The 25,993-nt window shown below is 45.1% G+C and overlaps 1 long non-coding RNA gene across 1 annotated transcript in view; it reads right to left on the minus strand.

Annotated features, from left to right (window-relative positions):
• Positions 1–24,805, minus strand: part of LOC126248267 (uncharacterized) — a 114,427-nt gene extending 89,622 nt beyond the window's left edge. The window contains exon 1 of the long non-coding RNA XR_007545441.1: positions 24,667–24,805. This is a non-coding gene — a long non-coding RNA (uncharacterized LOC126248267). The remainder of the gene's footprint in view (positions 1–24,666) is intronic.
• Between the last annotated feature and the right edge of the window lie 1,188 nt (positions 24,806–25,993).

Raw genomic sequence — 25,993 nt, forward strand, 5'->3', positions numbered from 1 at the left:
GAACAGGAACGACGATAGCTTCCCGCCACCGTCTGGGAAAAGTACTGTTGGTCCAAATTCGATTATAAAGGTGAAGGAGGTAATGCAGACTATGGTATGGTAAACGCAGCAACATTTGGATGTGGATACCATCCAGTCCTGGGGCGGAATAGCGAGAAGAAGAGTGCATGTTGTAGTTCCCGCACGGAGAAAACAGTATTGTAGCTTTCGCGATTTTGAGAGGAGAAGGCAAGAGGTCGCATTTCCGCAGAGCATTTCTTCGGGAGAAATGCTGGCAGGTAATTTGAACAGCTCGAAATCTCAGCAAAGTGTTGACCCAATGAGTTAGAAATTGCAACGGGGTCCACTAATGTATCATGCGCGACAGTGAGCACAGAGACCGGGGAGAAACTAGGCGCGCCAGATAACCGTCGAATCCGACTCCAAACTTCCGAGGAGGGAGTGAAGGTGTTAAATGAGCTAGTAAAGAAGTCCCAGCTTGCCTTCTTGCTATCGCGGATGACGCAACAGCATTGCGCACGGAACTGCTTATAGCAGATACAGTTGGCCAATGTAGGATGGTGTCTGAAAATGCAAAGAGCACGCCGCCGCTGACGTATTGCATCACGGCATGCCTCGTTCCACCAAGGAACTGGGAGGCGCCAGGGCAAGTCGGAGGTGCGAGGTATTAAACGTTCCGCAGCTGAAAGAATAACGTCTGTAATATGAGTGACCTCATCATCGACGCTAGGAAAGTGACGGTCATCGAATGTAGCTAGAGACGAAAAAAGTGTACAATCGGCTTGGGCAAACTTCCAGTGTCGCGGGCGCATATATGGCAGGTGTGGCTGCAATCAAAGGACACATCGAAAGTGGTCACTCGAGTGTGTATCAGCAAGGGCGAACCATACGAAGTGCCGAGCTAGCGGAACAGTACCGACCAAAAGGTCCAAATGAGAGAAATTTGTCGTGGAGGCAGACATAAATGTAGTGTCCCCAGTGTTGAGGCAAACAAGATACGTTTGGTGGAAGACGTCTAGCAATAGTGAGCCACGCGGACAAGGATGTGGATATCCCCAAAGCGGGTGGTGGGCACTGAAGTCCCCATCCAGCAAATACGGGGGTGGAAGCTGACCAAGAAGATGAAGGAGATCAGCTCGTGCCATTGGTGTGGATGATGGAATGTATACAGTACAAAGAGAGAAGGTGTATCCAGAAAGGGAATGACGGACAGCGACAGCTTGGAAGGAAGTGTGTAAGGGGATTGGGTGATAATGGAGAGTATCATGGAGAAGAATCGTGAGCCTTCATGTGCTGGAGTGCCTTCAACAGAGGGGAGATTAAATCGGACTGATGGAAAATGGGGGAAAACAAAGCTGTCATGGGGACGCAGCTTTGTTTCCTGAATACATAAGATGACCGGCGAGTAGGATTGTAAGAGGATCGACAATTCATCCCGATTGGCTCGAATACCGCGGATATTCCAATGGATAATGGACATAGGGTGGACAGAAAATGGAATAATTTGACCAAGGTTGCCCTCAACAGCTCAGAGCTTGCAACTGACAGCGTGGAACGGCAGTCAGCCGAAGGCAGAAGATCCTGATCCATAGGTTGTTCAGCAGTAGCTCCTGCCACCAGCGATCGGCCGGTTGATCGGCCGCCAGCAGTGTGCCTCGGCGACACAGAAGACTGACAAGGGCGGCTACCACCAGGTGGTGCTGTAGACGAGACACGCCGTGGCGGAGAAGGAGAGGAACTGGGTTTCTTATTAGCCTTCTTGGAAACAGGATGTTTAGATGAAGGAGGAAATGATGGTTGTGAATTTGGGGTACGTAAAAAATTTTCACGTGTAGGCTCTTTTTTGGAAGTCCGGGTGTCTGACTTTTGGGCTCGAGATTAAACAGAACCCGATGAAAGGCGAGCCTTAGAGTGAGCAGGCGAAAGTGGGGAGGTTGAATAGGCGATCTTTGCACTGGCTGATCTGACGACTGTGGCACTAAATGTGAGATCACAAGTCTGCGTGGCCGCCTCCTTTGTTGGCTGAGGAGAGGCAAGGACAGTGCTGTATTTACCTGTCTGAGGCACAATGGCCTTTCGACTGGCGAATAATTTTCGAGCAGCAAAGGTCGACACCTTTTCCTTCACTCCGATTTCCTGAATGAGCTTTTCATCTTTAAAAATGGGGCAATCTTGAGAGGAAGCAGCGTGGTCACCCATACAGTTGATGCAACGAGGGGATGGAGGTGGACAAGCACCCTCATGGGCATCCTTGCCACACGAAACACATTTGGCCGGATTGGAACAGGACTGGCTGGTATGATTGAACCGCTGACACAGATAGCAACACATAGGGTTTGGGATGTAAGAGCGAACGGAAATTATCTCATAGCCCGCTTGGATGTTCGATGGGAGTTGAACTCCGTCAAATGTCAAGAAGACAGTACGGGTTGGAACGATGTTCGTGTCAACCCTTTTCATGACTCTGAACAGCCATTACACCCTGGTCAGACAGCTAGTGTTGAATTTCCTTGGCGGACAATCTGTCGAGGGAGCGGGTATAAACGACCCCACGTGAGGAATTTAAAGTGCAGTGCGCTTTCACCCGGACAGGGAAGGTGTGTAGCAGTGAAGTATGCAGCCATTTTTGGGCCTGGAGGGCACTCACTGTTTCCAACAAGAAGGTGCCATTTCGTAATCTGAAACAAGCCTTTACAGGACCTGCAATTGCGTCGACACCTTTCTGAATAATGAAAGGGTTGACCGTGGAGAAGTCATGACCTTCGTCAGACCAAGAAACAACAAGGAACTGTGGCAATGATGGAAGAACTGTCTGTGGCTGAGACTCATTGAACTTACACTTGTGAGGAGACATAGTAGAAGATAAGGAAACCATTGCGGAAGTATGCCCCATGATTTTACCGGCGTCTCCGATGGCGCGATCCTCCCTTGTGGGGGCCCTCTCTGAGGGCACTCCCGACTTAGGTGTTGTTCACACCTCAGGTCACACCTCCCGAAAAACGGATGGAGGGACCAATCGGCACTTTCGGAAGGTATCAGCTCAGGTAATCACCCCTCCCTGGGTCTGGCCATTACCAGGGGGTACGTACGTATCCTACCTGTCTACCCGGGGCAGGGAATTACGCGTTACCCCGTCACTGGCTACGCATGGAAATGCGTGGGTCGGCCTTCAGACACGCACAGGGAGGAAAAAAAGAGAATGAGAAAAACAAAGAATGGGAAATAGAAGAAGAGGGGTCTCAAACGCCACAGCGGAGAAAGGGTAGAGGTAAGGAAAAGAGAAGGACAAAGGAAGGACGAAGACTTGCAAGCAGAGAAAGCAAAGAATGTGTTACATTTTCGAGTGTCCGTCTCCGGACATAGGCACAAAACATACGCCCAGAGGGGTAGAAAGGGAAGGAAAGAGGAGGAGGGGGGGGGCGAAGATGGGGGATGGGGAAGGATGCAGAAAAGGAAGGTATGCAGCCCGGAAAGGAAGGAGGGCCACATTAGCTCGGGGTCCCGTGCTCGCTACGCACGTATCCACAAAAGAGTTGTGGACCCCCTGGGGGGACACAATTGCTCCGTTTGATTAAGTAATGGACTTTGCACCAAAGACATTTAAGGGTAATAAGACTGGCAGTGAACAGGTGCCGAACAAGATGTTGCAAGTCACGATGACGATCGCAGGTGGTGGTGGCAATGGCTGTGCTCCACCAGGGGACTGGCTGACAGAAAACAAGTCCCATCGAGTGGGGGACAGCAATATTAGCAGTGTCTATTATCTTATTGGACAGATTACATAATGACTTCATCAATACAATGTGACAAAGAACAAGTAAACATGACCTGGGAGATGTATAGACACCAATCAGCATGATGAAAAGCCCAGTGAAGTAATCTGGCCATCAAGAGGGGAAGGAGAGAATCAACGGGAAATGGTCACTATCATAGAGGTCATCGCATTGTGACTCACGTAAGGAAGGAAGAAGAGGAGGGGGAAGGAGTGAAAAATCAATGGCAGAGAAAGCGCCACATGCAGCACTAAAATTAGTGTGAGAACCCTCTTTAAGAAGGCACAAGTTGTGGCCTACAAGAAATTGGTCAATGAGGAGCCCACAACTAAATGATAAGCACTACTCCACATAGAGTGGTGGGCATTAGAATCACCAACTTGGAGGAGGAGGAGGAGGAGGAGGAGGAGGAGGAGCAGTTAGGGCACCACATGTAGGTGGACTGTTAGGGAGGAGATAAGAGACCACAAACCACGACCGCAGAGTCTGAGTGGATCCGGACGGCAATTGCTCCCAATGTGGAACAAGGGGGATCCATGTACTAATAACGCCCATATGGACCAACATGCAAATTCCAGCAGATGCCCTTGAAGTGCTGACCCAGTTCTGACAAAGCACAGAACCCACGAAGGATCAGTGAGTGAGCATCAGTAAAATGAGATTCTTTGAGAATGACACAAACTGCCAAGTAAAAGGCAATAAGGGATTAAGGCATTGCAACTCCAGGAGGTGATGGTAGTATCCATTACAGTTCGATTGAATAAGCACGGAGTGGGTATCCCAACAGGAGGCAAATGGGCTGGAGCCAATCACGCTGCCAGGTCACCATCTGTCACCGAAGATGATGTGGTGACATCCATACATAAGAGGTCAGAATCAGGTTGCGAGAGGGGAGATGGCATCTCCAGGGGCACCTAATGGGGGAGGGAGGTTGAATGTCCTGGGACTTACGTTTCTACTTCTTCTCTTTCAGAGGTCGAGGAGGGCAGGGCACAGACAGATAGCAGGCTTCTGCAAGGTCTGGCACTAAAAGAGAGGGGGAAATCTTGGGGCACACTGACTGTGTGTTACATGGCTGAGTTGTGGTAAGAGGCCTCTGACCTGAGATGCTGGGGTGAGAGGTCATGGGAGGGCGCCCCATCACCAGCAGATGCTGAAGAAAGGACACACGTCTCCAGCTGGGGAGTATGAGCAGCATCCGGAGGGGAGGTTGTGGGAACCAAAGGGGGGGGGGAGAAGAGGGGGGATAGGACTTGGGTAAGGAAAAGGGAGGAGTGGGAAAGGACATAACATTGGCAAATGCTGAAGTCATTGACGCAGCAAAACCAATCATTTCTGATGAGCCTCAGTGTAAGATAAACTATTGAGGGACTGATCTCCTGTATCTTCTTTTCCTTCTTATATGCCAGGCAATATCGTGAGCGTGGAGAGTGATGGTCATGACAATTAACACACATGGACAGTGGCACACAGTGGCTTCCCTCATGGAGTGGGTGTCCACATTCAGCACAGAGGGTCTGCCACACACTGAGAAGGCATGTGCCCAAAACGCAAGCATCAAAAACATCTCATGGATGGTGGGATGTATGGCTTCACATGACACTGATAACACATAACCTTGATCTCCAGAAAGATCTCTCTCAAAAGCTAGAATTAAGGTGCCAGTGTCCTTACGGTCTTTCTGCACACGCCAAGCAAAATGAATGTCCTGTCATTCAAGATTGGCCTGGAGTTCCTCCTCAATGAGGTCCCAATAAAAAAATGACTCCTTGAACCATGTTAAAAGACTGGTGAGCAGTGAGGGACAGGGGACATTGCCAAGCTGAGCATAATCACAAAGGGCTGCAAACTGGGCACCAGAAGTAGTTGTGATCAACAGTGAACACGACCGCATCTTACCAGGAGACTCCACTCTGCCTAACTTTTCTTCGATATTTTCCACAAAAAAAGTGAATGTGTCCCAATCCATCCTAGTGCAAACCAGGTAGCCCCCAGGGTGTAGCCAGGAAAGGAAGGCTGCACGGTCATAACAAGCAGCATTCAATGATCCATTACCAATTGAAGAAATGGTCATAGAGGAACAGCCAGTTTTTTGGAGCTTAATAAATTTCATACGCAAAGCATGCTACCTGATACCACCCACTCCAATCAAGGGCTTTCCCCACAGGTGCCACACAGTCACAGCTAAGGCCTTCTGGCTCCATGGCTACTGCCGGGCAGTTCTTATGCTCCATAATGACAAGCAACACTCCCACGCATACATGCGGAGGCAAAAGCTCAGATATCAGAAGTGTGATCCCTTGCGTTGCCAGGGAGCTTAGTCCAGATGGGTACATATCAGCCCCACCACACAAACTAGCTACATATGCTTGTTTTGTTTTGTTTTGGGGCGCAAAAACAACCAATGTCATAAGCTCCCATGTCCTAACCCTAGAACATTGATAAGAAAAATAGTTAAAAGTGACTATACGTTAAGCCCAATTGATGGGAGGAAAGAGAGCTAAGAACAAGGACTTCCTTTTGGGGGAAACATCCACAAAATACACTGTAGAGACAGCAGAGGTCCCAAACTAAATTAAATATCCTTCGCCATACTGCTACAATGGATAAAAAGTAAAATGTAGTCAACAGCCCATGTGCCACTCGCTAAAACGGCCGATAACTCAGATGGCAAACATACACTAGAACATATGTGGTTAAACAAGGGGAATTCGGTCAGGAAACGCAGAACCATCAAAGGTCGACAGTAATGAACACAGTGGTGGGGGATCACCACCTTAGAAATGATTATGGCTAAAAAGACAGTGCCCAATAGGCAACCTAACTAAAATGATCTCCTCTCGGTAAGAGAAGGTTGGCCAAGCTACTGTGAGAGGTTTAATTCCCTGGAGCTTGTTCTCATGAAAACAAGACCAGTGCTGATGCCAAAGTGACACTACATGCCGACAGACGGCAAAAATGAGCTCATCAAAAGGAAAGGAAGAGCCAGCAAGCTGAGGTAGAAGGACTGCAGCTCTTGGCAACAACATCGGCAGCCTCGTTTCCTGTCAGACTGGCATGACCAGGAACCCACATAAACATCACAGCGGCTCCCTCAAGAGCAAGAAAGTGAAGGCTTTTTTTGGACCCGTTGCACTAAGGGATGGACTGTGTATGACATACAGAGGCTCTGAATAGCACTGAGACAATCTGTGTATGTTGTTGTTGTCTTTAGTCTGAAGACTAGTTTACTCTATCCATGTTACTCAATCCGTGTGAGCCTCTTCATCTCCGAATAACTACTGCAACCTACATCTTTCTGAATCTGCTGACTGGATTCATCTCTGTCTCCCTCTACAATTTTTACCCCCAACACTTCCCTCAAATACTAAATTGGTGATCCCTTGATGTCTCAGAATGCGGCCTGTCAGCCAAGCCCTTCTTTTGGCCAAGTTGTGCCACAAATTTCTTGTCTTCCTATACTATTCAGTATTTCCTCATTAATTACATGATCGGCCCATCTAATCTTCAGTGTTTTTCTGTAGCACCACTTTTTCAAAGCTATTTTCTTCTTATCTAAATTGTTTATTGTCCACGTTTTATTTCTATATATGGCTACACTATAGACAAATACCTTCAGAAATGACTCCCTAAAGCTTAAATATATATTCAATGTTAGCAGATTTCTCTTCTTCAGAAATGCTTTTCTTGTCAGTGCCAGTCTATTTTATATCCTCTCTACTTGTTCCCATGAAAAGAAGACCAGTTATTTTGCTTCCTAAATAGCAAAACTCATCTACTAGTCTTAAGTGTCTTGTGTCCTAATCTGATTCCCTTAGTATCACCTGATTTATTCTGACTACATTCCATTACCTTTGTTTTGCTTTTGTTGATGTTCATCTTGTATCTCCTTTCAAAACACTGTCCATTCTGTTCAACTGCTCTCCCAAGTCTTTTGCTGCCTCTGACAGAATTACAACGTCATCAGAAAACCTCAAAGTTTTTATTTCTTTTACCTGAACTAATTCCTACTCCAAATTTTTCTTTGGTTTTCTTTACTGCTTGTTCAATGTGCAGATTAAATAACATCAGGTATAGGCTACAACCCCGTCTCACTCTTCTCACCACTGCTTCCCTTTCATACCCCTTGACTCTTAACTGCCATCTGGTTTCTGTAAAAATTGTAAATAGCCTTTTGCTTCCTGTATTTTACCCCTGCTACCTGCAGAATTTCAAATAGAGTGTTCCAGTCAACACTGAAAATCTTTTCTAAGTCTACAAAAGCTATAAACGTAGGTTTGCCTTTAATCAACCTCATGTGTTCTTTGATTTATCTGAAATCCCACCTGATCTTCCCTGAGGTCAGCTTCTACCAGTTTTTCCATTCTTCTGTAATGAATTTGTGTAAGCGTCTTGCAACCATGACTTATTAAACTGGTAGTTTGGTAATTTTCATACATGTCAACAACTGCTTTCTTTGGAATTGGAATCACCACATTCTTTTTGAAGTCTGAGGGTATTTTGCCTGTCTCATACATCTTGCATGCCAGATGTAAAAGTTTAGTCACGGCTGGGTCCCCAATGCTATCAATAGTTCTGACGGAGGGTCATCTACACCCAGGGCCTTACTTCAACTTAGATCTTTCAGAGCTTTGTTAAAACTCTTACTGCAGTATCGTATCTTCCATCTCCAGCCATGTCCACTTCCCTTTCTATAATACTGATTTCAATTTCATCTCCCTCTCTATACTCCTGCCTTTCGGGCTTCCCTTCTTTGCTTGGGACTAGTTTATCAGTCCTACAATGGTAAACCAATCGGAGCATATGACAATTAAAATAATCTGTGTCACTAGATGCACTGTGTGGCCTGATACAGCGTGAAGATATCTACTGTAAATATTGACCAGTGTTCTGGAAACTGATACTGAAAATGGTCAGTGGCAATGACAAAGGCACACCGGATAAAGGTCAGTCTTAGAGCCATCAGCGTACACAAAGGTGCTATTGCTAATTTGTGTACGTAGGTGGAGCAACTTACAGCGATTGAATCAGGAGTAGTTTCCTTAGGAAGCAAATAAAGTCAAAGACGAACATGGGTGTGAATCTTTCACAAGCTCGGCTTCGCGCAAAGCCAAGGTTGAGAAGGTTCACACCCATTGTGAATGTGGTAGGTACCATGAAGTTAAGCTGCTGGAGCAATAGCCAAAAGTGAACTCTGAGAGGTAACAGAGGAGGGCACACCCCATACTGGTGGTAAAGGGAGTCATCAAAAAAGGAGGCATAGGATGGGTGGCCAGGCATCGCAGACAAACAGCATGCATCTGGAGCAATAGCTAAAAGCGAACTCCGGGGAGAAGGACACCATGCCCATACAATGGCGATAGTTTGGCAGCTTGTGCATAGAGGCTCAACAGGGCTAGTGTAAAAGGCGCCAGTGACCGAATGGATTCCATGATGCTGGATCGTATTAAGATGGCAGATGGATGGACATGAGATGAATTAACGAAACACCCACAGCCTAGTTTCGAACGGACGTGGGATCAGTACAAACAGAGGACGGTGGTCTACCTGCTCCCCAGGAAGTACTGCTTAGGACACATGCGACACTGATGGACCTGGTATAGTGGGTAGCCAGGTAAGACACATGGGAGGACCAAGAAAATTTTTTACCAAGCATGAGCCCCAGAAATTTCAGTTTCAGTGAATGGAAGAGCAACATGCCCAAAATTTAAAGAAGGTGGAAGAAGTCCACTGCGCCACCAGAAATTCAAACAAACAGTTTTGTCAGTGGAAAAGTGAATGCCATTGTTGATGCTCCATGTATAAAGATGATCGAGACATCGCTGCCTCACAAGGAGGCATGTTCATGGAGAACTACAACAGATCACCAAGTTGTCAAAGAAAAGGGAGCGGTAGCTGCCCAGTGAGAGATACTTCCATAATAGGGTTGATGGCTATAGCAAAGAGAACACGGAGGTGAAGCCTCGAGACACACTGTTCTCCTGCATGAAGGTGTCCAACAAGGTCGAATCTGCAAGTACCTTGAAACTTTGGTCTTTTAAAAATTCCTGAAGGAAATGGGGCAGGTGGCCTCGGAAGCCCCACGTGTATAGAGTGGGGAGGATACCAGTACTTCAGCAAGTGCCGTAAGCTTTCTCTAAATCAAAAAACATGGCCACAGTCTGGTATTTCCACAGAAAACCATTCATTACATGGGTTGACACAGTGACGAGATGGTCAATTGCAGAATGGTGTGCTCAAAATCCAAAATGTGCAATGTATAGTAGATTGCAAGATTCAAGCCACCTTACCAGCAGGCCATGAATTATACATTCCATAACCCTGCTAACACAGTTGGTGAGAGAAATGGGGCGGTAGTTAGAATGAAGGCTTTTGTCCTTACCCGACTTAGGTATGGGTACAACAATGGCTTCACGCCAGGTTCAGGGAAACATGCCATCAGCCCAAATGCAATCATACGTATGAAGCATGACTTAGCTCCTCACAGTAAAGGCAGCATTGTAGCAGTCACGATTCTGAGAGGAGAAGGCTATCATCTGAGCCTTCTGCACTCATCTACAAGGGAGTAAGGTGGGGTGATGGGCAGAGTTCTAAATCTCCACAAAGTAGCGACCTAAGGTGTTAGAGATAGCAACAGGGTCCACAATGACATCACCTGCTATAATTGAGTGGAAATTGGGGGCTGGACCTCGGTCCCAGAGAGCCAACAGAGGTTGCCTCACATGACAGAAGAGGGATTGAAATTGTAAAAAACCCTAGTAAATGAAATTTAGCTAGCTTGTTTGCTATCCCAAAGAATGAGATGACACTGCGCATGCATCTGTTATAATAAATACAGTTTTCCACCGTAGGATGACGGTGAAAATATGGGGAGCCCATCTCCACACGTGAATCGCGTCATAGCATACCTCAGTCCACGAAGGGACTGCGACACGGTGCGGTAAAGACAAAATGTGAGGTACGGAACGTACTGCAGCAGTAAGGATAACGTTTGTAAGGTACTCAACCTGGTCATCACAACTAGCAAAATGTTGTTTGTCAAAGGTTGTCGAGTATAGCCTTCAGGTGGCCTTAGGAAGCTGCCAGTTGGGTTTACATGTATGTGGGGTAGGCGTCAGCAACCGCATAGCACACAGGAAATGGTTACTTGAGAACGTGTCAGACAGAACGGAGCACTCGAGGTGACAGGCAAGCTAGCCAGTGCAGAATGAGAGGTCCAAGTGGGAATAGGTGTTCGAGGAGTCTGAAAGGGACGTGGCTACTCCAGTGTTATGACAAATAAGGTTGAGTTGATGGAGGTCAGCCAAGAGGACACCTCTCAGACAGGTTATGGAAGAGCCCCAAAAGAGGATTGATGTGCATTAAAGTCACTGAACAGCAAAAAAGGGATGGAGACTCTACCAATAAGCTGGAGGAAGCCTGCCCTGGTGACACCAAATGATGGAGGGATATAGGCATCACAAAGAGGAGAGGTGAAGCAAGGAACGATTAGGCAGACTGCAAGAGCTTGCAGCCCAAGGTTCAGTGAAATGGTTTGGCTATGATCATCATCCTGGATGAGCAGCAAGACCCCCCCCCCCCCCTCCATGAGATGGAATGCCAAGCAGACCATAATGAAATGCAAACACGAGGATGCGATTTTGTTTCTCGGAGGCAGAAAACACGCAGACACTAAGATTCCAAGAGCAGCTGTAATTCCTCCTTTTTGGATTTAATGCCACGAACATTCCATTGGAGAGTCATAACGGGGAAAGTGGAGGAGGGAACAAATGACAAATGAAGGGTTGTCACCTCAGCAGTCACCTTTGAAGACTTACTGCTAAAGGGTGCAGAGGCTGAAGGATCCTGTTCCCTGAGATCTACAGACTCACTGGCATTCTCTCTGGGTCAGCCTGTGGATTCCAGGGTAGAAAAATGGTAGGCAGTGCACACCAGCAAAATGGAGGTTGGCCAGTTGAGGGTACCACATGGCGATGCCGTTTTAGAGGATCTTCGAGTCATGGCAGATGAAGATAGAGATGTTTGTTGGTTGGTTGATTGATTGGGGTTGAAGGGACCAAAGAGCAAGGTCACCAGTCCCTTGTTTCAAAGGTGGTCCATTCGGACAGATTTACATCTCAGAAGAGTCATAACGATAAAAGGTAAAAGGCTAAAAAATGTAAAAGTGCAGTCATGTTGTCAACGGTGAAAACAAAAGGAGGGAAGTCAACAAGTAGGCAACCCCAAGGCTATGCTAGAGGCAGAAAATATGACACCTCTGATGCAGTACAGGCAAGACCACCTGCTATTCAAAAGCATTCAACTGCTAGAATGTAAAAGTGTGTATGGTAAAAGCAGACTAACCAAATCTAAAAAGCGATAAAAATAGAGTAAAGGGGAGAGAAAAGAGGATCTTGGCCAGGGAGAGGAGTCAGGAATCTCCAAACACAGCTTACAATGGGAGACACCCCAACCCTCACCACCCTGCCCCTACTCCAGAGGGAGATTACAAACCTTAGAACTGAAAATAAAAACCACTTTCACAAAGGAAACAGAGAACCAGTTCAACCATCTGGGAATCGTCTGCCAATATTAAAGGTAAAGTGCGGGGAAGTCTGTACGTAGTACGCAGAGCCAAAAGAAGGGGACATTGCACCAAAATGTGGGCTACTGACTCAAAGGCTCCACAACCACAAAGTTGAGGTGGCTCATTACGCAAAAGAAAACCATGGGTCAGCCTGGTATGGCCAATGCAGAGATAACACAGGATGGTCAAGTCCCTTTGGGAGAGGCGGAAGGAAGAACGCCATGGAACAGGTGTCACCTTAAGCGCTTGAAGTTTATGAGACAGGGAGGTAGCCTCCCAAGAGTTGGCCCATGATTGTGCGAAGTGTGATTTGATATGAAGCCGTAAATCTGCCACAGGAGGGGTTACAGAGAATGGGCGAGGGTTAAGTGTCTGCTCCCCCAGCCTAACTATTAGCAAGCTCATTACCTGGGATACCCACATGGCCAGGGACCCAAAGAAACTCAATGGAACAAGCAGCATGGTGAAGATAAGCGAGACGGTCATGGATGGCCGAGACCAAGGGATGTTGGAAAAAAACACCAGTCAGTAGCTTGAAGGCCACTCATTGAGTCCGTACATAACAAAACGCAGTTGTGTTGGGACTGTTAAATAAAGGTAAGGGCCCAGGAAATTGCCATCAATTTTGCAGTAAATACCCCACATGCAGTTGGCAGGACATGATTTTCCATGCCAACAGAGGACGTGAAGGCATATCCCAAATGATCAGCAGACTTAGAGCCATCGGTGTAAAAAAAACAACAGCATCCCAAAACTCCCATAAAATTTGGCAGAAAAAAACAATGGAACACCATCGGGGAAACGGAATCTTTCGGACCCCGGTGAAGATCCATCTGAATCCAGGGATGAGGAACTAACCGGAGGGTGGGGGGAGGGAACGCGGCGGACAGGACAAAGAAGGAAGCTGAAAATCGCAGCGAAGGGACGCAAGTCAGAGCCCAACCGGTGAACTTGCCTGAGGGCGGGAATCAAGTGGGTGACGTCCTCGGTCTGGGAACAGGATAGAATAGGAAGGATGAGTGGGAGAGGAATGGACAGTGATTGCATAAGAAACCAGAAGCTGGGACCGCCGAACAGAATGATGGGGTGGGGATCCCAGCTTCATCTAAGAGACTATCAACAGGGCCAGTAGGGAAGACACCAGTGGCCAAACGGATACCACAATGGTGGACCAGATCCAGGAGGCGCAGTGTGGAAGGAGCAGCTGAACCATAAACTTGACAACCATAGTCCAAGCGAGACAGCACTACAGCCCGATAAATGCAGAGAAGAGTGGAACGATCAACACCCCAAGAGGTGTTGGCGAGAAAGCGAAGGACATCGAGTTTACAGAAACATCCTATCTTCAGAAGCCTGATATGAAGCAGCCAAGTGAGCTTGTTGTCGAATAGAAGACCCAGGAAATGAAACTGTGGGACCACAGCTAATCATCGTGTATCGAGGTAGAGCTCCGGATTGGGATGGACCGTAGTACTGTGACAGAAGTGGACCACCCATGATTTTAAAGGAGAGAATTGAAACCCATGTGAGGGTCCATGCAGAGGCACGCTGTATAGCAGCACCCTGGAGATGCCGCTCTACAGAGGCCATCGAAGAGGAACTAACCCAAATGCAGAAATCATCCATATACAGAGCATGGGTGACCAAAGGACCGACAGAGGCCACAAGTCCATCTATAGCAATGTGGAAAAGAAGTACACTCAATATGGAACCCTGTGGGATGCCATTCTACTGGGTCCACGGAGAACTAAAAACAGTACCAACACTAACTCTGAACGACCGAGGGAACAGGAACTGGCAGATAGAAGTCAGGAGTGGGCCCTGAAGACCCCACTCATGAAGTGTAAGAAAGAGATGATGGCACCAAGCCATATCATAGGCCTTGCGAATGTCACAATATTCTGCAACCAAATGGCGACGCTGGGAAAAAGCCTGCTGAACCGTGGATTCCAATCGAAGTAAATGATCAATCTGAGACCGTCCCCTCTCAAAGCCACACTGATAAGGGGACAATAGATCCCGAGATTCGAGGACACAATTGAGCCAACGGGTTACCATCTGTTCAACTAACTTGCAAACAACGCTTGTCAGACTAATTGGCCAATAGCTTTCGACAAACGGGGTTCTTACTAGGCTTAAGAACGGGCACCACGATGCTATCCCTCCATTGAGAAGGGAAGTCACCTTGGATCCAAATACGGTTAAGCACCCGGAGAAGATGTCGTCGTCATCGAGCAATCTGTTATGAATGGAGTCTGGACCAGGGGCCGTATCATGAGAAGAAGAAAGTGCAGAAAGAAGTTCCCATTCAGTAAAAGGTTTGTTGTAACATTCTGACTGACAAATGGTAAACCTACGGCGGAAGCATCGGCCCGCTGTTTCTGGTGAAGGAAAGCAGGCGGATAGGAGGTTGATGCTGATGCTGTTGCAAAATGGGTCGCAAGAGGTTCCGTAAGAATCAACAGGTCCGTGCAAAGGCCATCTGGGAGGGCAAGGCCCGAGAGGGTAGACTGCCGATGGCAACCTTGGAGAGAGCAAAGTGTAGCCCATACCTGTGCCATAGGGACAGTAGAACTGAGGGAAGAAACAAAGCGTTCCCAATGCACCCGTTTGCTCCGTTTGATTAAGTAATGGCCTTTGGTGCAAAGGCGTTTAGAGGTAATAAGATTGGCAGCAGATGGGTGCCTCTTAAGCTGTTGCAAAGCTTGACGGCAATCATGGATGGCAATGGCCGTACTCCACCATGGGACTTGCCAGCAGCGAAATGGTCCAGATGAGCATGGGACGGCAAGGGTAGCAGTGCGAACAATCACATCAAACACATCATGTAGGACGTTATCAATACAACCCAACAAAGAGGGAGAAAAAACGACCTGTGCAGTATATAGAGGCCATTCGGCATGTTGGAAAGACCAACAAGGTAACCTGCCCATCAGGGAGCGAGAGAATCAATGGAAAGTGGTCACTATCAAAGGTTGTCGTGTGGCGACCAGTGTAATGAAGGGAGGGAGAAGAAAGACAAAGATCAATGGCAGAAAAGGAACCATGACTAGCACTGAAATGGGTAGGTAAGAAGGCACAAGTCATGGTCTGCAAGAAACAGGTCTATGAGAACACCCCGACTAGATGGAAATCCACTGCCCCACAAGGGATGATGAGCATTAAAATCCCCGAGAAGGAGGAAGCTGCTGAAGAAGGGCAGTTAAGACAGCAGGTGTGAGAGTCCTGCCAGGGGGGAGATAAAGATTGCGAACTGTGACCCCGTAGTCCAGGTGGACCCTAACAGCAACCGCTTCCAGAACCACACAAGCTGCAGAGTAAAATGAAATAAGGGATTTCAACTCCGGAAGGTGATGGTAATATCCATTACAATTCCAATAGATACCCACAGAACGATGATTCAAATGGGGGGGGGGGGGGGGATCAGACAGGCTAAAGCCAGCCAGTCATGCCACTGGGTCACCATCCGTCACCGACAAGGAGGGGAGGCGACATCTATCAACAGCAGGTCGGAGTCAGGTTGCAAAGGTGGGGACGGGACCCCTGGCGACACCAGAGGCTCCTTGTCCTGAGACTTATGCTTCTTCTTCTTCTTCTTCTTTTCTGTTTGAGATCGAAGATGGCTGTGCTGCAAAAAGGAGCCAGCTGCAGCAAGATCTGGAACAAGAAGAGAGGGGGCGACCTGGGGGCCCACAGACCGTGGTTCTTGTGGTTGTTGCATGGCAGCAGACCTTTTGCCTGGAAGGTGCTGGGAAGGGGGGGGGGGGGGGGTCCCGGGAGGGGCACCCTTGACCGGCAGACGCCGAAGAAGTGGGACACTTCTCCAGCAGGGGAGGGGGAGCGGCACACGGAGGGGAGGGGTGGAGAGGGGTTTGGGACTAGGGGGAGGAAGGGGTGAAGATGTAACTAAAGCATAGCTAGACGTCATTGACACAGGATGAGGACGTGCATACTTCTTACGAGCCTCAGTGTAGATTAGATGATCAAGGGACTTTTACTCCTGTGTCTTCTTTTCCTACTTATAAGCCGGGCAATCCGATGAAAGTGGAGAATGACTGCCATGACAATTAACAGACACAGGAGGGGGAACACAGGAACTCTCCTCATGGAGTGGACGTCCACAGTCACCACAGAGAGGGGTCTGCGAGCAGTGAGGAGATGTGTCCAAAACGCAAGCACTTAAAACATCTCATAGGTGGTGGGATATACGACTTCACATCACATCGATAAACCGTTATCTTGACGTTCTCAGGGAGGGTATCCCCTTCAAGAGCCAAGATAAAGGCACCAGTATCAATGTGATAGTCCTACAGGCCATTCTGAACATGCCAACAAAGTGAACACCCCGCCGTCCTAGCTTGTCCCCAAGTTCCTCATCAGTTTGGAGGATGAGGTTCCTGTGAAATATTACACCTTGAACCATATTCAAAGACTGGTGGGGGTAATGGTCACAGGAATTGTGCCAAGATGGTCACAGGCACAAAGTGCCACAGACTGGGCAGCCGAAGCAGTTTTGATCAATGAAGGACCCGACCACATCTTGTTCAGGGAGTCCACTTCACCAAACTAGTCTTCAATGTGTTCCACAAAAAAATAAAGGTTTGGTATTGGTGAAAGTATCCCCATCAGTCCTGGTGCAAACCAGATAGAGGGGAAAAGGTTTTGCCCCTAAGCTGACAAGCCTGACCCTCCTCCCAGGGGGTAGCCATGGAAGGGAAGGCCGAAGGGGAAGGAGAAGCAGCACTGAAAGAATCATTTCAATTTAGAAACGGCCATAGAAGAATGGCCAGAGTTCTGGACCCATATGCATTTCATTTGCATAGCATTTGCCCTGATACCACTCACTCTATCAGAGTCTCTCCACAGGCACCACCCAGCCACAGCAAAGGTCGTCTGGCACGGCGGCCATTGCCGGGAGTTCTGACGCTCCAAAATGACAAGCAACCACTCCTAGGATTACATGAGGTGGTCACGGCTCAAGTATCAAGTGTGATCCCCGTGTTTCCAGGGGGCTCAACCAAAAGGGTACATACCACATAGCGACTCCACCACACGGGCTGGCTATGTACCCTACCATCAGACAATGACGTGAAGGAAAAGATGGAAGGACTAGGAGGGCACACGCTGGAGACGCTAGGTAAGGTGCTCTTCCCCAAATGACTCACACTACAGAATAGAAATTTAGTAAACGAGGTCAAACCCCAGAGGGGGACCAAAGAATGCCAAAAGGATGAGGTAATTAGTCAACAAAACCAACTCGCAAAGCCAACATAACCAGGAGGATAGCAGGGCCAACATAAACTAGGACACCGAAAGAGGGAGAGGAGAGGGTGGAGAGGAAGGAGCAAGGAGGGGAAGGGAAAGGAAATGAAACAAAACACAGCCCAGGAAAGGAAGGAAGGCTGCAATAGCTCAGGGCCCCATACTCACTACGCATGTATTCATGAAGGGACCGTGAGCCCCCTGGGGGAGGGGGGGGAGGGGGGGGGGAAAGGGGGATGTGCGTTGACTGGAGGGACATCATAAGAAGTATCACGAGTGTTCCATTTGTCCTTTCCGGCCTGCTGTTGGGCAAAGATTAGGTGGCTTGTTGCGCATCTGGAGGAGGAGGACACTGGAATGATATGAGCATACTGGGCTACTTTACAACTGCAGTGCTGAATTTGAAGTTGCAAGCCTGTGGGGCCACGTCCTTCATGGAGCTAGGAGCAAGGAATAGCAAGAACGGTACCTCATGGTAAAATGCAGGGCTTTCAAATAGCCAACAACTTGCAAGCCAGAAGGTAAGGTACTTTTTCCTTCTCCCAGACCACCTGGATGGCCTGCTCATTGAGATACATGGGACATTCTCGGGGTGAGGCTGGAGGGTCACCACTGCAACTCACATAGCGGGGAGAAGGTGGCAGGCAATAGCCCTCTTGAGTATCCTTCCCAAAAGTAACACATTTGTCCATGTTTTCAATAGGACATGTGAGTGTGGTTCTAACATTGACACTGGTGGCAATGCATTGGGTTTGGAATGTACGGGGTTTGACCATGATGATTTCATAGCCTGCTTTGATCTATGATGGCAGCACTACTTGATCAAATGTGAGAAAAAGACTGTGTTTAGGCAGGAAGGGTGCACCAACCTTTTTCATTACCCAATGGACTGCAGTGACACTGTAATGGTTCTTTATTTACATGAGCATTACGGCACTCTAACCCCAGTTCTTGATACCAATAATGTCTTACTACTTTTCTGCGAAGTAACACACATTTTTGTGACAATATTCACATTTGGTTTTATTAATGTATAGGTACTACGATGTATCGATATATTACAGTGATATGGTTCTTGTGTGTATTCATTTCTGTGAGACTGTCATAATCTTTGAGTTACTTGTAACCGTTTTGGTGTGAATGTGCACAGAGCAGTTTTTGTTTCACTTTGCAGAAGTTAAGTTGTTATTTCGCTTTGTAAAAGAAGTCAAGTCTTGTGTTTGGTTAAAGTGGAAATTCAATATATGAAGATTGATACAAAACTGTTTTCTTGATGATGTGGCAATTAAGAAGTATATGTGAATTAACAAGAAGTTTAATAAAAATGTGTATCGTGAACACCAAGTCAAAAATTATTTCTACCATACCATTGTTCTGATCTGGGATTGTTTGATCATTAAGAATTTCCTGAAAAACGCATTTGTTAGGTCTTCAAATATTGCTAAAATACAGATCTGGACCTTCTAACAGTCAAAGTGGAATCACTCTAGAATCAACAAGATGAGCCATAACAACTTCGACGCAATCCACGTGGGAATCCACTCAAGATGAGTGCCTAAATTAATGACTTTTTTACAGTGACTTCATTATTTCCATCCTGACGATACCATCCACAGTCATTAACTTTGTTGTTGCCCCATAAAGCGAACATATGCTGCATGAGCAACATTATTAAATCTTATTTCTAACCTACTTTGCAAGTGGCGGTATTGTTAGAACACTCTGATAAGAGAGGTTGGTTTTGATTTCTCCCTCAGTCAGACCATCAAGCAGCCAAGTGTAATTAGCACCTCACAAAGAATTCAGCACTCAAAAGGCCTCAACGTAAACAGGATAGCCACGGAGGAGCAGAACTGTAAGCAGTTGTTCGGCTTCAAAAATCACAACTGGACTCCAGAAGCAGAGATATATTATGTAAACGAGAGCAGCATGTCACAGGGCTGGCAATTGCATGAACAGATTTCTGAATAATAAACGGATTAACCATAGCAAAGGACTGACCTCCTCCATTATGTGATACCACAAGGAACTGAAGTGCAGCTGGGAGATTCTTTGAATTTTTAGCCTGATTCCATTTACGTTTAGAAAACACAGACTGAGGCTGAGATGATGACTGGCTCATTGTGAAAAAAATCCCCACGATTGCTAGTGTCTCCGATGGCCCACTCCTTCCAACTGGCGGCCCCTCACAGATGGGCTAACCTGTCTTAGGTGATTGTTCACACCTCAGGTCACACATCTCGAACTCCTGACAGAGGGCCAAATGGCAATTTGGAAAGGCAACAGCTCAAGCAATCACCCCCCCCTAGGCCTGGCTTATACCAGGGAGTACGTATGACTCGTACCTGTTACCCCAGGTCTGGGAATTACGCATTACCCAATCACCTGTTACACGTAAAACAGCATGGGCCAGCCTTCAGGAGTGCAAAAGGAGGAAGAAGTAATTGAGAGGAACCTCAAACAATGATGCGGGGGAATGGTAGAAGATGAAGAACAAAGAAAGAGAATCTACATGACGGGGTTGTTCTCATGTCATGCTATTAAAACCTCAGAACACATTCCCAAAAATGTTCCAGACGTGTCCCCCCCAAGGAAGAGGAAGAAGAATACCAGAATGATAGACATGCAGCAGGGAAGGGGTGCTGCAAATGTTGGGGCCCTGTGGTAGCCGAGCACGAACTTACCAAAAAGTTGTCAGCACCCCCCCCCCCCCCCCCCCCATGCCATAGGTACTAGGAAAGGAGTTATTCCCCAAACAGCTCACACTATGGAGAAATGGCAGTCAAACCCCAAAGGGGAATCAAATCGAAAAGGAAGGTGAAAAAGAAAAGGCATAGGGAACAAAACCAGGTGGATAGCCAGGTCGACATAAGTAAGAACACTAAGAGAGGGGAAGCAGGGGGCAGAGGAGAAGGAGTGAGGACAGGGTAGGGAGGGGCATGGGGAAGGGAAATGCAGCCCAGGAAGGAATATAGCCTGGGCCACCATGTGTGCCACACACAAACTCATGAAAGATCCGTGAGCACCCGGCATGGGGAGGGGCCTTGTAAAGGCAATTATAGTACTCAAGAAAGAGTAAGTATATTCCATTTCCCACATGATGAAGATGCAAGGAGAAAATTGGTAAGTGCAGTTCATCACAATAATTTTACTCCTACATATGATTCTGTGGAAAGCAGCGGCTTTAGTAAACAAATACATTAAATATTTTTATTTAGCTCAGGCATTAACTGTAATTTATAAACATAACCTATATATGGGAACTGTTTTGTCACACTAATGCAACCTACTCTATTATTTTCAACAGTTTTGTGAGTGGCACTTTCATGCACACGATACAGAAAGAAGTACATCAGCATATGAGGCTAAGACTCGAAAATTTATTACATCACCTCTTGACCATCCACAGCTAAGGGAAGGTTTGTTGGGTGTTTACGGACTGTGTTAGGATATATAATTAGTGAATGAATCTGTTGACCTTACAACGTATAAGATAAGATAATGGCAGTTAATATATTTATTACAGGTGCAGTACCATCACTACTACTTGGAGGTCCTGGATATTTATCTACACCTTCAACATCAAGAGAATCTCTTGAGGACTGAAGACAGCATATAGAAAATGCTTACATCATTTGTGTTCTAAAGGAAAGTTTGACTAGTCATGAAGAACATATGAAGTCTGTATCCTTCTCAGCCCTGAATGAATCAATTATAAAATTAATACTTTTGATTTGAGTGTGTGGATCTGTGTTGTTAAGAAGACTATTGTACATTTCCTTTTAATTAGTGAAGCGTCATTTCAGAAAGTTTTTGTCATATTAGGGCAAACTTAAATCTCACTGTTCATGTAAATGATCTGCAGACTGATCAAATAGAGAAATTCAAGTTCCCAGTAACTGTAAATAATACAACGCAGTTAACTACTATGCTTAATATGGCAAACTTACAATTTAGCAATAGAGAAGAGTATTCATTTTATATTTAATGTTTTGAACAATTTATTTGAAAAGTTGCCAGATAAACAAGAAATAATTATATTTTTGAAAGAACAGCTTTCAATGCTAAAATGTAAAAGGAATATGGCAAGATATTCATGGTCTATTTTGGTGGTATGGTCATTAGTTCACTCAATTTCTCCTCACTGTTGTGTGCCTTTAATAATGATGCCTTGTCCAGCTACACTGACTAGAATATGTATTGGATTTTCTATTAATCCTGTTCTTAGGCAAGTTTCTGCATATTTTCTAGAATACACAGCTAACAAAGTGTCATTTTTGACTGAACAAGATTGAACAATCCTCCTTGATGGATGGAAGGCATTTAAAATCACTAATGCATTTCAAAAGGTGTTATATTGTGGGTCAGGCCTAAAGTAGCAGTAGCAGCAGAAGTGAATGTGCATTTACAGCCTATGTATTTATGGTGTGTCATTTGGATACACGGTACAATGATGTAGCTCATGATCTACCTGTCAAAGCCATGCACGCCCCTTGCTGTTTCTAACTTTCTTAAAAAGTTTGTATTGAAATTGCAGAGCACATGCTCTGAGGTTCTTGGTAACGATTATGATAATGACATCAATAATAAGGTTGTATCGTACTTCAGTGATCCACCTGAACTTAAAATTAAGTACTCGCACCCTTCTCCAGGTGCTGGATGCAGCCTTTTGTATTTTCTGTTTGATAGTGTGCACCTATTGGAATATATACATAACAGGCTAAAACAGAAAGAAGAGATTACAGTTTCCAGATTTTAGCAATGAGGCTGATGGCAATTTTGCATTTTTAAGCAGTTGGAAATCTCTTCACTCACTTGAAAGGGAAAATTTATTGAAATTTGCCAACAAACTGTGTCTTAAACCACAGTATCCATCAACCACAGAAACGGAGAATGTAAAACTTGGTCTTCATATTTTTCACCACAATGACAGTGCAAGTTTCATTGAGATAATTTGCAAGTGGTGACATGCAGTTAACATTCAAACTTTGTTAAAAGGTCAGAGGTAATTAAATATGTTCCAAGAGCCAATAACCAAGAATTCTAAACACACACTAGAGTTGCTACATCAGTTTGCAAATTGGTTAACGATGGAACATTCAGGTCAACCGAAGCATCCAATTCCACTCATCTGCTTTGACCCATGACGTAATGGAGTGGTGTGTGATGTCATTATGGTGTGGAGTATTTGGGTTGGTTGTGTTAGCAGAGGTTGTGTTGTATTTGATGGTGCCCTCTGGTGGTGGTTGTGGATGTCCCGAATTTAACTTGTGGCAATGGGTTCATTTGAGTTTTGGTTGTCATTGTGCTAGCATGGTTTCGAGTTTAGGTACTTTGTGCAGGAACGAGGGTTGTGTACGTGTTTTCAGCGAATGATTATGGTTCTTTTTTGTTTATGTGTTTGGCATTTTTATTAGGCCTGATTAGCTTGGTGTTTGTTTTGCAGAAAGAAGTTAAGTTTTTATTGGTTTCATTTGGTATGGATATTACAGTGAAGTTCATGGGGGTATCATTAGGTTCAGGGATGTGTGATGATACAATGTCTGTCATTCAGTTTGCAGATGTTCGGTCTTATGCTGCATATGTTAGGTATTACATTTGGAGAGAGAGAGAGAGAGAGAGAGAGAGAGAGAGAGAGAGAGAAAACAGTTCGTAACAGGCAAGGTTCAAGCTGATGATCTAGATAGCAGGTTTGGGAAGTATAGTTCATTGAATGGTGGTAATTACCATGTTTTAATCACAAGATTTTTGAGACAAAGTAAATTAAGGGTACAAAGCTGTGTGTCATTAATATTAAAGTCACAAAAAAATAAGTGAGGAAGTTTTCAAGAATGATATTTGGTCTAATGAGTGAGATATAAATGACCTTTCACAAGTGACATTTAATTAAGAATTGAATTTAGTTGTAGATGATGCTAACAAACAGAGGTTAGATGAGGACATGCGGCCTGTACTTCATTACATAGATGGCTACTGCTCATATTGTCATTAAGAAAAATAAATGTAATTATTGTAAACTGTATCTAATAGCACACGATGAGGATGTGAAAGATAACCAAATCATTAAACAGCTGTTATCAGTAGAGGTGGACTGTTATCCTCGTCAGGATGTTTTAACGTGTAGAATATACATATGTTACTGCACAGAAATTACTTACAAAAAAAGAGTTGTTTCTTCACGAAAGATGCCAAAGAAATGTATTGTTTTGTGCATGTTGTAGCAACTTGCCTGGCGATATATTTGTTGGGTTTGATTGTACTGCAAATTACACAGTACATAAAATCATCGACTGTATACTTGGTCCTGAGGTCAATATTCTTTAAAATAATAAGGGGCTTATTTTATAAGTAATAAGGGTCACTGATACTGTAAATATAGTGTTACGACACTCAAAGAGTATGAGAAAAAATACTGAAAATTTGGTTCTGTGAAGATTTTTGTATTTTTCGGCACAAATAAAAAAATAATTGTGTAAATATAAATACTAACTCATTGGTTATCGAATTTCCAAACATTTCATTGATTTCCCGAAACACGTATTTGTACAGATAATTCAATACTTCACTTAACTTCAAATTAAGTTTCAATTCGATCTTACGAAAAAGAGACAGTGTACCGTAAAAATAAGAGAAAACATATTATTCGAAATATCGGAATATTTTTTTATTTTAGATAAGAATTTGATGAACGTCAAGATCAATATAGGCTAGCAGCTGAAAGCGTCTCGCGCAGCAGTACGGCCACTGGCGATGACGTCATGCACGGTTGTGGACATTTTCCTTTTAGTCAAGCCATATTATTGTCTAGAAAGTGCAATTTGAAAAAAGTTCTGTTAAACCAATAACTTCATCAATGACATAGTAACCCAAAAGTACGAGTATGCTCTTTTTTGTTAACAAAGTTGATTCACACAACAGAAAGTAGTTTTATTAAAAGGCGTATTGATTGTATCTTGGTGAAAAGGGCTTGTAAAACAGTTCAATACAAAAATAAAAACACATAGCCTAACCATCCAGCACAAAGGGAATGACATCCAGCAAATAACATGTCAAAACAAACCTTACCTCATAAGTACTGGAATTAATATTCGTAGAACCTTCCATCTCCTGGTTTAAACTGGAATCTGAATCATTAATGTCGGCATTAAAACGGTCGCAATCACCGCACAATTCACTTACAATTGAAGTAAGACCACAACTTACGTCACTCCTGTCAGCTATTACCTCCATTTTGAAGGTATCTGTATCTGCTATCTGGGTTTTCATTGTCTCTCACCAGGAGGATGCTAAGTTCATCGAACCTGGATATGATGTGACGTCATTATGACGTTTATACGCTTCAGTCGATTAATACACCTATCGACTTTTACGAACGTTCGAGATTCTAAACTGTCGTCAGCTAGTGGTTTACAAAATTGTTAAGGCTTTCGTGGCCACTTGTTGACAAACTGCCTATTGGCTTCTGTCTCGGGTTCTTCGGCCGACGCTCATCTAATGATTTTTCTGACGTTTCGCCAGCACGAGTGGCTGGCATTGTCAAAGCTTCACCCTCCATTGCCGGTGGTGTCCAGTTCACCACCGGCAATGGAGGGTGAAGCTTTGACAATGCCAGCCACTCGTGCTGGCGAAACGTCAGAAAAATCATTAGATGAGCGTCGGCCGAAGAACCCGAGACAGAAGCCAATAGGCAGTTTGTCAGCTAGTGGTTTGTTTTGACACGTGCGATTCCGAAAACAGCTCAGTGTGGCAGCGTATATGTATTTCGCCAAAATAAAAGAGCTGGATACTAATAGAAATATTCCTGGCCGTGGCCTTGAAAACACCACGTACAAAAGTGAAGTCTTCTTATGTCCCGACCAGATTAGATTGTGTGATTGTTGTATTGAATGCTTACGCCGAAAATAATATTTATTTATTATCAACATTTTAGTATGATTTCATACAATTGGTCTTGTCAGTACATATTAGATTGTAGCAGCATACTCTTGCTGACTTTTTTTTCTTAATTTATATAGCTGAAAGAGAACTCGTGCAAGTTTGTTAGCTAAGTTATTTATATGTGCACCCCAAGATAGTCTTTTATCAACCATAATTCCAAGTAATTTTACACTCGGACCGCAGAGACAGGTACCTTAGTGTCCAGTAATGACTGATGTGTAGAATGATTGAATTTCGAACTTAAAAAGAAAAATATGAGGCATTGTTGAAGAAAAATCGTCAACCGGAGATGAAATACGAGAAGAAGTGGATTTCTCAATGTAATCTTAACCAAAGGTTAGTGTCTAGTACTGATTGACGTATGAAATGATTGAATGCTGTGTCAAAGCATTTCATGGTGGTATGATAGTGTCAAAGCATTCCATGGTGGTAAGGTTTCCTCTCATTAGTCTCT

This window comes from Schistocerca nitens, chromosome 3 (genome assembly GCF_023898315.1).
Source record: "Schistocerca nitens isolate TAMUIC-IGC-003100 chromosome 3, iqSchNite1.1, whole genome shotgun sequence".
In the NCBI taxonomy this organism is placed as follows: Eukaryota; Metazoa; Arthropoda; class Insecta; order Orthoptera; family Acrididae; genus Schistocerca; species Schistocerca nitens.